The sequence below is a fragment of the Ambystoma mexicanum genome, chromosome 5q, assembly GCF_040938575.1.
Source record: "Ambystoma mexicanum isolate Mex_15411 chromosome 5q, UKY_AmexF1_1, whole genome shotgun sequence".
NCBI classification, from domain to species: Eukaryota; Metazoa; Chordata; class Amphibia; order Caudata; family Ambystomatidae; genus Ambystoma; species Ambystoma mexicanum.
Genome location: NC_090933.1, coordinates 1,343,963,818 through 1,343,974,095, shown reverse-complemented (window position 1 = coordinate 1,343,974,095; position 10,278 = coordinate 1,343,963,818).

Below are 10,278 nucleotides of genomic sequence, written 5' to 3'. Positions count from 1 at the left end.
GAGAGCCTTCCCTCTCTGCCAGCAGGAGAGGCCCCCATCAATACTCACTGGATCACATCTCTACCTCACCTCTTCAGTGCAGAGCAGAGGCAGTGATGGCATCAGTCACTGAGAGCCTTTCCTCTCTGCCAGCCAGAGATACACCCGTCAATACTCACTAAGTCGCATCTCTACCTCATCTCTTCAGTGCAGAGCAGAGGCAGGGATGGCATCAGTCACTGAGAGCCTTCCCTCTCTGCCAGCAGGAGAGGCCCCCATCAATACTCCTTGGGTCACATCTCTACCTCACATCTTCAGTGCAGAGCAGAGGCAGTGAAGGTATCAGTCACTGAGAGCCTTCCCTCTCTGCCATCAGGAGAGGCTGCATCAATACTCACTGGGTCGCATTTCTACCTCACCTCTTCAGTGCAGAGCAGAGGCAGTGATGGCATCAGTCACTGAGAGCCTTCCCACTCTGCCACCAGGAGAAGCCCCCATCAATACTCACTGGGTCCCATCTCTACCTCACCTCTTCAGTGCAGAGCAGAGACAGTGATGGCATCAGTCATTGAGAGCCTTCCCACTCTGCCACCAGGAGAAGCCCCCATCAATACTCACTGGTTCGCATCTCTACCTCACCTCTTCAGTGCAGAGCAGAGGCAGTGATGGCATCAGTTACTGAGAGCCTTGCCTCTCTGCCAGCAGGAGAGGCCCCCATCAATACTCACTGGATCGCATCTCTACTTCACCTCTTCAGTGCAGAGCAGATGCACTGATGTCATCAGTCACTGAGAGCCTTCCCGCTCTGCCAGCAGGAAAGGCTTTGATCAATACTCACTGGGTCACATCTCTACCTCACCTCTTCAGTGCAGAGCAGAGGCAGTGATGGCATCAGTCACTGAGAGCCTCGCCTCTCTGCCAGCAGGAGAGGCCCCCCATCAATACTCCCTGGGTCCCATCTCTACTTCACCTCTTCAGTGCAGAGCATAGGCACTGATGGCATCAGTCACTGAGAGCCTTCCCTCTCTGCCAGCAGGAGAGGCCCCCATCAATACTCACTGGGTCACATCTCTACCTCACCTCTTCAGTGCAGAGCAGAGGCAGAGATGGCATCAGTCACTGGAAGCCTTCCCTCTCTACCAGCAGGAGAGGCTCTGATCAATACTCACTGGGTCTCATGTCTACCTCACCTCTTCAGTGCAGAGCAGAGGCAGTGATGGCATCAGTCACTGAGAGCCTCCCCTCTCCGCCAGCAGGAGAGGCCCCCATCAATACTCACTGGGTCGCATCTCTACCTCACCTCTTCAGTGCAGAGCAGAGGCAGTGATGGTATCAGTCACTGAGAGCCTTCCCTCTCTGCCAGCAGGAGAGGCCCCCATCAATACTCACTGGATCTCATCTCTATCTCACCTCTTCAGTGCAGAGCAGAGGCAGTGATGTCATCAGTCACTGAGAGCCTTCCCGCTCTGCCAGCAGGAAAGGCTTTGATCAATACTCACTGGGTCACATCTCTACCTCACCTCTTCAGTGCAGAGCAGAGGCAGTGATGGCATCAGTCACTGAGAGCCTCCCCTCTCTGCCAGCAGGAGAGGCCCCCCATCAATACTCACTGGGTCGCATCTCTATCTCACCTCTTCAGTGCAGAGCAGAGGCACTGATGGCATCAGTCACTGAGAGCCTTCCCTCTCTGCCAGCCGGAGAGGCCCCGATCAATACTCACTGGGTCACATCTCTACCTCACCTCTTCAGTGCAGAGCAGAGGCAGTGATGGCATCAGTCACTGAGAGCCTTCCCTCTCTGCCAGCCAGAGATACACCCGTCAATACTCACTAAGTCGCATCTCTACCTCATCTCTTCAGTGCAGAGCAGAGGCAGGGATGGCAACAGTCACTGAGAGCCTTCCCTCTCTGCCAGCAGGAGAGGCCCCCATCAATACTCCCTGGGTCGCATCTCTACCTCACCTCTTCAGTGCAGAGCAGAGGCAGTGAAGGTATCAGTCACTGAGAGCCTTCCCTCTCTGCCATCAGGAGAGGCTGCATCAATACTCACTGGGTCGCATTTCTACCTCACCTCTTCAGTGCAGAGCAGAGTCAGTGATGGCATCAGTCACTGAGAGCCTCCCCTCTCTGCCAGCAGGAGAGGCCCCCATTAATACTCACTGGGTTGCATCTCTACCTCACCTCTTCAGTGCAGAGCATAGACAGTGATGGCATCAGTCACTGAGAGCCTCACCTCTCTGCCAGCAGGAGAGGCCCCCCATCAATACTCACTGGGTCGCATCTCTATCTCACCTCTTCAGTGCAGAGCAGAGGCAGTGATGGCATCAGTTACTGAGAGCCTTGCCTCTCTGCCAGCAGGAGAGGCTTTGATCAATACTCACTGGGTCACATCTCTACCTCACCTCTTCAGTGCAGAGCAGAGGCAGTGATGGTATCAGTCACTGAGAGCCTTGCCTCTCTGCCAGCAGGAGAGGCCCCCATCAATACTCACTGGGTCGCATCTCTACCTCACCTCTTCAGTGCAGAGCAGAGGCAGTGATGGTATCAGTCACTGAGAGCCTTCCCTCTCTGCCAGCAGGAGAGGCCCCCATCAATACTCACTGGATCGCATCTCTACTTCACCTCTTCAGTGCAGAGCAGAGGCACTGATGGCATCAGTCACTGAGAGCCTTCCCTCTCTGCCAGCCGGAGAGGCCCCGATCAATACTCACTGGGTCACATCTCTACCTCACCTCTTCAGTGCAGAGCAGAGGCAGTGATGGCATCAGTCACTGAGAGCCTTCCCTCTCTGCCAGCCAGAGATACACCCGTCAATACTCACTAAGTCGCATCTCTACCTCATCTCTTCAGTGCAGAGCAGAGGCAGGGATGGCAACAGTCACTGAGAGCCTTCCCTCTCTGCCAGCAGGAGAGGCTGCATCAATACTCACTGGGTCGCATTTCTACCTCACCTCTTCAGTGCAGAGCAGAGTCAGTGATGGCATCAGTCACTGAGAGCCTCCCCTCTCTGCCAGCAGGAGAGGCCCCCATTAATACTCACTGGGTCGCATCTCTACCTCACCTCTTCAGTGCAGAGCATAGACAGTGATGGTATCAGTCACTGAGAGCCTTCCCTCTCGCGCAGTAGGAGATGCTCTGATCAATACTCACTCAGACACATCTCTACCTCACCTCTTTAGTGCAGAGCAGAGGCATTGATGGCATCAGTCACTGAGAGCCTTCCCTCTCTGCCAGCAGGAGAGGCTCTGATCAATACTGATTGGGTCGCATCTCTACCTCACCTCTTCAGTGCAGAGCAGAGGCAGTGATGGCATCAGTCACTGAGAGCCTTCCTTCTCAGCCAGCAGGAGAGGCTCTGACCAATACTCACTGGGTCGCATCTCCACCTCACCTCTTCAGTGCGGAGCAGAGGCAGTGATAGCAACAGTCACTGAGACCCTTCCCTCTCTGCCAGCAGGAGAGTTCCCCATCATTACTCACTGGGTCGCATCTCTACCTCACCTCTTCAGTGAAGAGCAGAGGCAGTGAAGGTATCCGTCACTAAGAGCCTTGCCTCTCTGCCAACAGGAGAGGCCCGCATCAATGCTCACTGGATAGCATCTCTACCTCACCCCTTCAGTGCAGAGCAGAGGCACTGATGGCATCACTCACTGAGATCCTTCCCTCTCTGCCAGCAGGAGAGGCCCCCATCATTACTCACTGGGTAGCATCTCTACCTCACCTCCTCAGTGCAGAGCAGAGGCAGTGATGGCACCAGTTACTGAGCGCCTCCCCTCCCTGCCAGCAGGAGAGGCCCCCATCAATACTCACTGGGTCGCATCTCTACCTCACCTCTTCAGTGCAGAGCAGAGGCAGTGATGGCGTCAGTCACTGAGAGCCTTCCCTCTCTGCCAGCAGGAGAGGCCCCATCAATACTCACTGGGTCGCATCTCTACCTCACCTCTTCAGTGCAGAGCAGAGGCACTGATGGCATCAGTTACTGAGAGCCTTCCCTCTCTGCCAGCAGGAGAGGCTCTGATCAATACTCCCCGGGTAGCATCTCTACCTCACCTATTCAGTGGAGAGCAGAGGCAGTGATGGCATCAGTCACTGAGAGCCTTCCCTCTCTGCCAGCAGGAGAGGCCCCATCAATACTCACTGGGTCGCATCTCTACCTCACCTCTTCAGTGCAGAGCAGAGGCACTGATGGCATCAGTCACTGAGAGCCTTCCCTCTCTGCCAGCAGGCGAGGCCCCCATCAATACTCACTGGGTCATTCTCTACCTCACCTCTTCAGTGCAGAGCAGAGGCAGTGATGGCATCAGTCACTGAGAGCCTCCCCTCTCTGCCAGCAGGAGAGGCCCCCCATCAATACTCACTGGGTCGCATCTCTACCTCACCTCTTCAGTGCAGAGCAGAGGCAGTGATGGCATCAGTCACTGGAAGCGTTCCCTCTCTACCAGCAGGAGAGGCTCTGATCAATACTCACTGGGTCTCATGTCTACCTCACCTCTTCAGTGCAGAGCAGAGGCAGTGATGTCATCAGTCACTGAGAGCCTTCCCGCTCTGCCAGCAGGAAAGGCTTTGATCAATACTCACTGGGTCACATATCTACCTCACCTCTTCAGTGCAGAGCAGAGGCAGTGATGGCATCAGTCACTGAGAGCCTCCCCTCTCTGCCAGCAGAAGAGGCACCCCATCAATAATCACTGGGTCGCATCTCTACCTCACCTCTTCAGTGCAGAGCAGAGGCAGTGATGGCATCAGTTACTGAGAGCCTTGCCTCTCTGCCAGCAGGAGAGGCCCCCATCAATACTCACTGGGTCGCATCTCTACCTCATCTCTTCAGTGCAGAGCAGAGGCAGTGATGGTATCAGTCACTGAGAGCCTTCCCTCTCTCCCAGCAGGAGAGGCCCCCATCAATACTCACTGGATCGCATCTCTACTTCACCTCTTCAGTGCAGAGCAGAGGCACTGATGTCATCAGTCACTGAGAGCCTTCCCGCTCTGCCAGCAGGAAAGGCTTTGATCAATACTCACTGGGTCACATCTCTACCTCACCTCTTCAGAGCAGAGCAGAGGCAGTGATGGCATCAGTCACTGAGAGCCTCCCCTCTCTGCCAGCAGGAGAGGCCCCCATCAATACTCACTGGGTCGCATCTCCACCTCACCTCTTCAGTGCAGAGCAGAGGCAGTGATGTCATCAGTTACTGAGAGCCTTGCCTCTCTTCCAGCAGGAGAGGCCCCCCATCAATACTCACTGGGTCGCATCCCTACCTCACCTCTTCAGTGCAGAGCAGAGGCAGTGATGGTATCAGTCACTGAGAGCCTTCCCTCTCTGCCAGCAGGAGAGGCCCCCATCAATACTCACTGGATCGCATCTCTACTTCACCTCTTCAGTGCAGAGCAGAGGCACTGATGGTATCAGTCACTGAGAGCCTTCCCTCTCTGCCAGCAGGAGAGGCCCCCATCAATACTCACTGGGTCACATCTCTACCTCACCTCTTCAGTGCAGAGCAGAGGCAGTGATGGCATCAGTCACTGGAAGCCTTCCCTCTCTACCAGCAGGAGAGGCTCTGATCAATACTCACTGGGTCTCATGTCTACCTCACCTCTTCAGTGCAGAGCAGAGGCAGTGATGTCATCAGTCACTGAGAGCCTTCCGCTCTGCCAGCAGGAAAGGCTTTGATCAATACTCACTGGGTCACATCTCTACCTCACCTCTTCAGTGCAGAGCAGAGGCAGTGATGGCATCAGTCACTGAGAGCCTCCCCTCTCTGCCAGCAGGAGAGTCCCCCCATCAATACTCACTGGGTCGCATCTCTACCTCACCTCTTCAGTGCAGAGCAGAGGCAGTGATGGCATCAGTTACTGAGAGCCTTGCCTCTCTGCCAGCAGGAGAGGCCCCCATCAATACTCACTGGGTCGCTTCTCTACCTCACCTCTTCAGTGCAGAGCAGAGGCAGTGATGGTATCAGTCACTGAGAGCCTTCCCTCTCTGCCATCAGGAGAGGCTGCATCAATACTCACTGGGTCGCATTTCTACCTCACCTCTTCAGTGCAGAGCAGAGGCAGTGATGGCATCAGTTACTGAGAGCCTTGCCTCTCTGCCAGCAGGAGAGGCCCCCATCAATACTCACTGGGTCGCTTCTCTACCTCACCTCTTCAGTGCAGAGCAGAGGCAGTGATGGCATCAGTCACTGAGAGCCTTCCCTCTCTGCCAGCAGGAGAGGCTCAGATCAATACTCCCTGGGTCCCATCTCTACCTCACCTCTTCAGTGCAGAGCAGAGTCAGTGATGGCATCAGTCACTGAGAGCCTCCCCTCTCTGCCAGCAGGAGAGGCCCCCATTAATACTCACTGGGTTGCATCTCTACCTCACCTCTTCAGTGCAGAGCATAGACAGTGATGGCATCAGTCACTGAGAGCCTTCCCTCTCTGCCAGCAGGAGAGGCCACATCAATACTCACTGGGTCGCATCTCTACCTCACCTCTTCAGTGCAGAGCAGAGGCACTGATGGCATCAGTTACTGAGAGCCTTCCCTCTCTGCCAGCAGGAGAGGCTCTGATCAATACTCCCCGGGTAGCATCTCTACCTCACCTATTCAGTGGAGAGCAGAGGCAGTGATGGCATCAGTCACTGAGAGCCTTCCCTCTCTGCCAGCAGGAGAGGCCCCATCAATACTCACTGGGTCGCATCTCTACCTCACCTCTTCAGTGCAGAGCAGAGGCACTGATGGCATCAGTCACTGAGAGCCTTCCCTCTCTGCCAGCAGGCGAGGCCCCCATCAATACTCACTGGGTCATTCTCTACCTCACCTCTTCAGTGCAGAGCAGAGGCAGTGATGACATCAGTCACTGAGAGCCTTCCTTCTCAGCCAGCAGGAGAGGCTCTGATCAATACTCACTGGGTCGCATCTCCACCTCACCTCTTCAGTGCGGAGCAGAGGCAGTGATAGCAACAGTCACTGAGACCCTTCCCTCTCTGCCAGCAGGAGAGTTCCCCATCATTACTCACTGGGTCGCATCTCTACCTCACCTCTTCAGTGAAGAGCAGAGGCAGTGAAGGTATCTGTCACTAAGAGCCTTGCCTCTCTGCCATCAGGAGAGGCCCGCATCAATGCTCACTGGATAGCATCTCTACCTCACCCCTTCAGTGCAGAGCAGAGGCACTGATGGCATCACTCACTGAGATCCTTCCCTCTCTGCCAGCAGGAGAGGCCCCCATCATTACTCACTGGGTAGCATCTCTACCTCACCTCCTCAGTGCAGAGCAGAGGCAGTGATGGCACCAGTTACTGAGCGCCTCCCCTCCCTGCCAGCAGGAGAGGCCCCCATCAATACTCACTGGGTCGCATCTCTATCTCACCTCTTCAGTGCAGAGCAGAGGCAGTGATGTCATCAGTCACTGAGAGCCTTCCCTCTCTGCCAGCAGGAGAGGCTCTGATCAATACTCACTGGGTCGCATCTCTACCTCACCTCTTCAGTGCAGAGCAGAGGCAGTGATGGCGTCAGTCACTGAGAGCCTTCCCTCTCTGCCAGCAGGAGAGGCCCCATCAATTCTCACTGGGTCGCATCTCTACCTCACCTCTTCAGTGCAGAGCAGAGGCACTGATGGCATCAGTTACTGAGAGCCTTCCCTCTCTGCCAGCAGGAGAGGCTCTGATCAATACTCCCCGGGTAGCATCTCTACCTCACCTATTCAGTGGAGAGCAGAGGCAGTGATGGCATCAGTCACTGAGAGCCTTCCCTCTCTGCCAGCAGGAGAGGCCCCATCAATACTCACTGGGTCGCATCTCTACCTCACCTCTTCAGTGCAGAGCAGAGGCACTGATGGCATCAGTCACTGAGAGCCTTCCCTCTCTGCCAGCAGGCGAGGCCCCCATCAATACTCACTGGGTCATTCTCTACCTCACCTCTTCAGTGCAGAGCAGAGGCAGTGATGGCATCAGTCACTGAGAGCCTCCCCTCTCTGCCAGCAGGAGAGGCCCCCCATCAATACTCACTGGGTCGCATCTCTACCTCACCTCTTCAGTGCAGAGCAGAGGCAGTGATGGCATCAGTCACTGGAAGCCTTCCCTCTCTACCAGCAGGAGAGGCTCTGATCAATACTCACTGGGTCTCATGTCTACCTCACCTCTTCAGTGCAGAGCAGAGGCAGTGATGTCATCAGTCACTGAGAGCCTTCCCGCTCTGCCAGCAGGAAAGGCTTTGATCAATACTCACTGGGTCACATATCTACCTCACCTCTTCAGTGCAGAGCAGAGGCAGTGATGGCATCAGTCACTGAGAGCCTCCCCTCTCTGCCAGCAGAAGAGGCCCCCCATCAATAATCACTGGGTCGCATCTCTACCTCACCTCTTCAGTGCAGAGCAGAGGCAGTGATGGCATCAGTTACTGAGAGCCTTGCCTCTCTGCCAGCAGGAGAGGCCCCCATCAATACTCACTGGGTCGCATCTCTACCTCACCTCTTCAGTGCAGAGCAGAGGCAGTGATGGTATCAGTCACTGTCAGCCTTCCCTCTCTCCCAGCAGGAGAGGCCCCCATCAATACTCACTGGATCGCATCTCTACTTCACCTCTTCAGTGCAGAGCAGAGGCACTGATGTCATCAGTCACTGAGAGCCTTCCCGCTCTGCCAGCAGGAAAGGCTTTGATCAATACTCACTGGGTCACATCTCTACCTCACCTCTTCAGAGCAGAGCAGAGGCAGTGATGGCATCAGTCACTGAGAGCCTCCCCTCTCTGCCAGCAGGAGAGGCCCCCATCAATACTCACTGGGTCGCATCTCCACCTCACCTCTTCAGTGCAGAGCAGAGGCAGTGATGTCATCAGTTACTGAGAGCCTTGCCTCTCTGCCAGCAGGAGAGGCCCCCATCAATACTCACTGGGTCGCATCCCTACCTCACCTCTTCAGTGCAGAGCAGAGGCAGTGATGGTATCAGTCACTGAGAGCCTTCCCTCTCTGCCAGCAGGAGAGGCCCCCATCAATACTCACTGGATCGCATCTCTACTTCACCTCTTCAGTGCAGAGCAGAGGCACTGATGGTATCAGTCACTGAGAGCCTTCCCTCTCTGCCAGCAGGAGAGGCCCCCATCAATACTTACTGGGTCACATCTCTACCTCACCTCTTCAGTGCAGAGCAGAGGCAGTGATGGCATCAGTCACTGGAAGCCTTCCCTCTCTACCAGCAGGAGAGGCTCTGATCAATACTCACTGGGTCTCATGTCTACCTCACCTCTTCAGTGCAGAGCAGAGGCAGTGATGTCATCAGTCACTGAGAGCCTTCCGCTCTGCCAGCAGGAAAGGCTTTGATCAATACTCACTGGGTCACATCTCTACCTCACCTCTTCAGTGCAGAGCAGAGGCAGTGATGGCATCAGTCACTGAGAGCCTCCCCTCTCTGCCAGCAGGAGAGGCCCCCCATCAATACTCACTGGGTCGCATCTCTACCTCACCTCTTCAGTGCAGAGCAGAGGCAGTGATGGCATCAGTTACTGAGAGCCTTGCCTCTCTGCCAGCAGGAGAGGCCCCCATCAATACTCACTGGGTCGCTTCTCTACCTCACCTCTTCAGTGCAGAGCAGAGGCAGTGATGGTATCAGTCACTGAGAGCCTTCCCTCTCTGCCATCAGGAGAGGCTGCATCAATACTCACTGGGTCGCATTTCTACCTCACCTCTTCAGTGCAGAGCAGAGGCAGTGATGGCATCAGTTACTGAGAGCCTTGCCTCTCTGCCAGCAGGAGAGGCCCCCATCAATACTCACTGGGTCGCTTCTCTACCTCACCTCTTCAGTGCAGAGCAGAGGCAGTGATGGCATCAGTCACTGAGAGCCTTCCCTCTCTGCCAGCAGGAGAGGCTCAGATCAATACTCCCTGGGTCCCATCTCTACCTCACCTCTTCAGTGCAGAGCAGAGTCAGTGATGGCATCAGTCACTGAGAGCCTCCCCTCTCTGCCAGCAGGAGAGGCCCCCATTAATACTCACTGGGTTGCATCTCTACCTCACCTCTTCAGTGCAGAGCATAGACAGTGATGGCATCAGTCACTGAGAGCCTTCCCTCTCTGCCAGCAGGAGAGGCCCCATCAATACTCACTGGGTCGCATCTCTACCTCACCTCTTCAGTGCAGAGCAGAGGCACTGATGGCATCAGTTACTGAGAGCCTTCCCTCTCTGCCAGCAGGAGAGGCTCTGATCAATACTCCCCGGGTAGCATCTCTACCTCACCTATTCAGTGGAGAGCAGAGGCAGTGATGGCATCAGTCACTGAGAGCCTTCCCTCTCTGCCAGCAGGAGAGGCCCCTCCAAAACTCACTGGGTCGC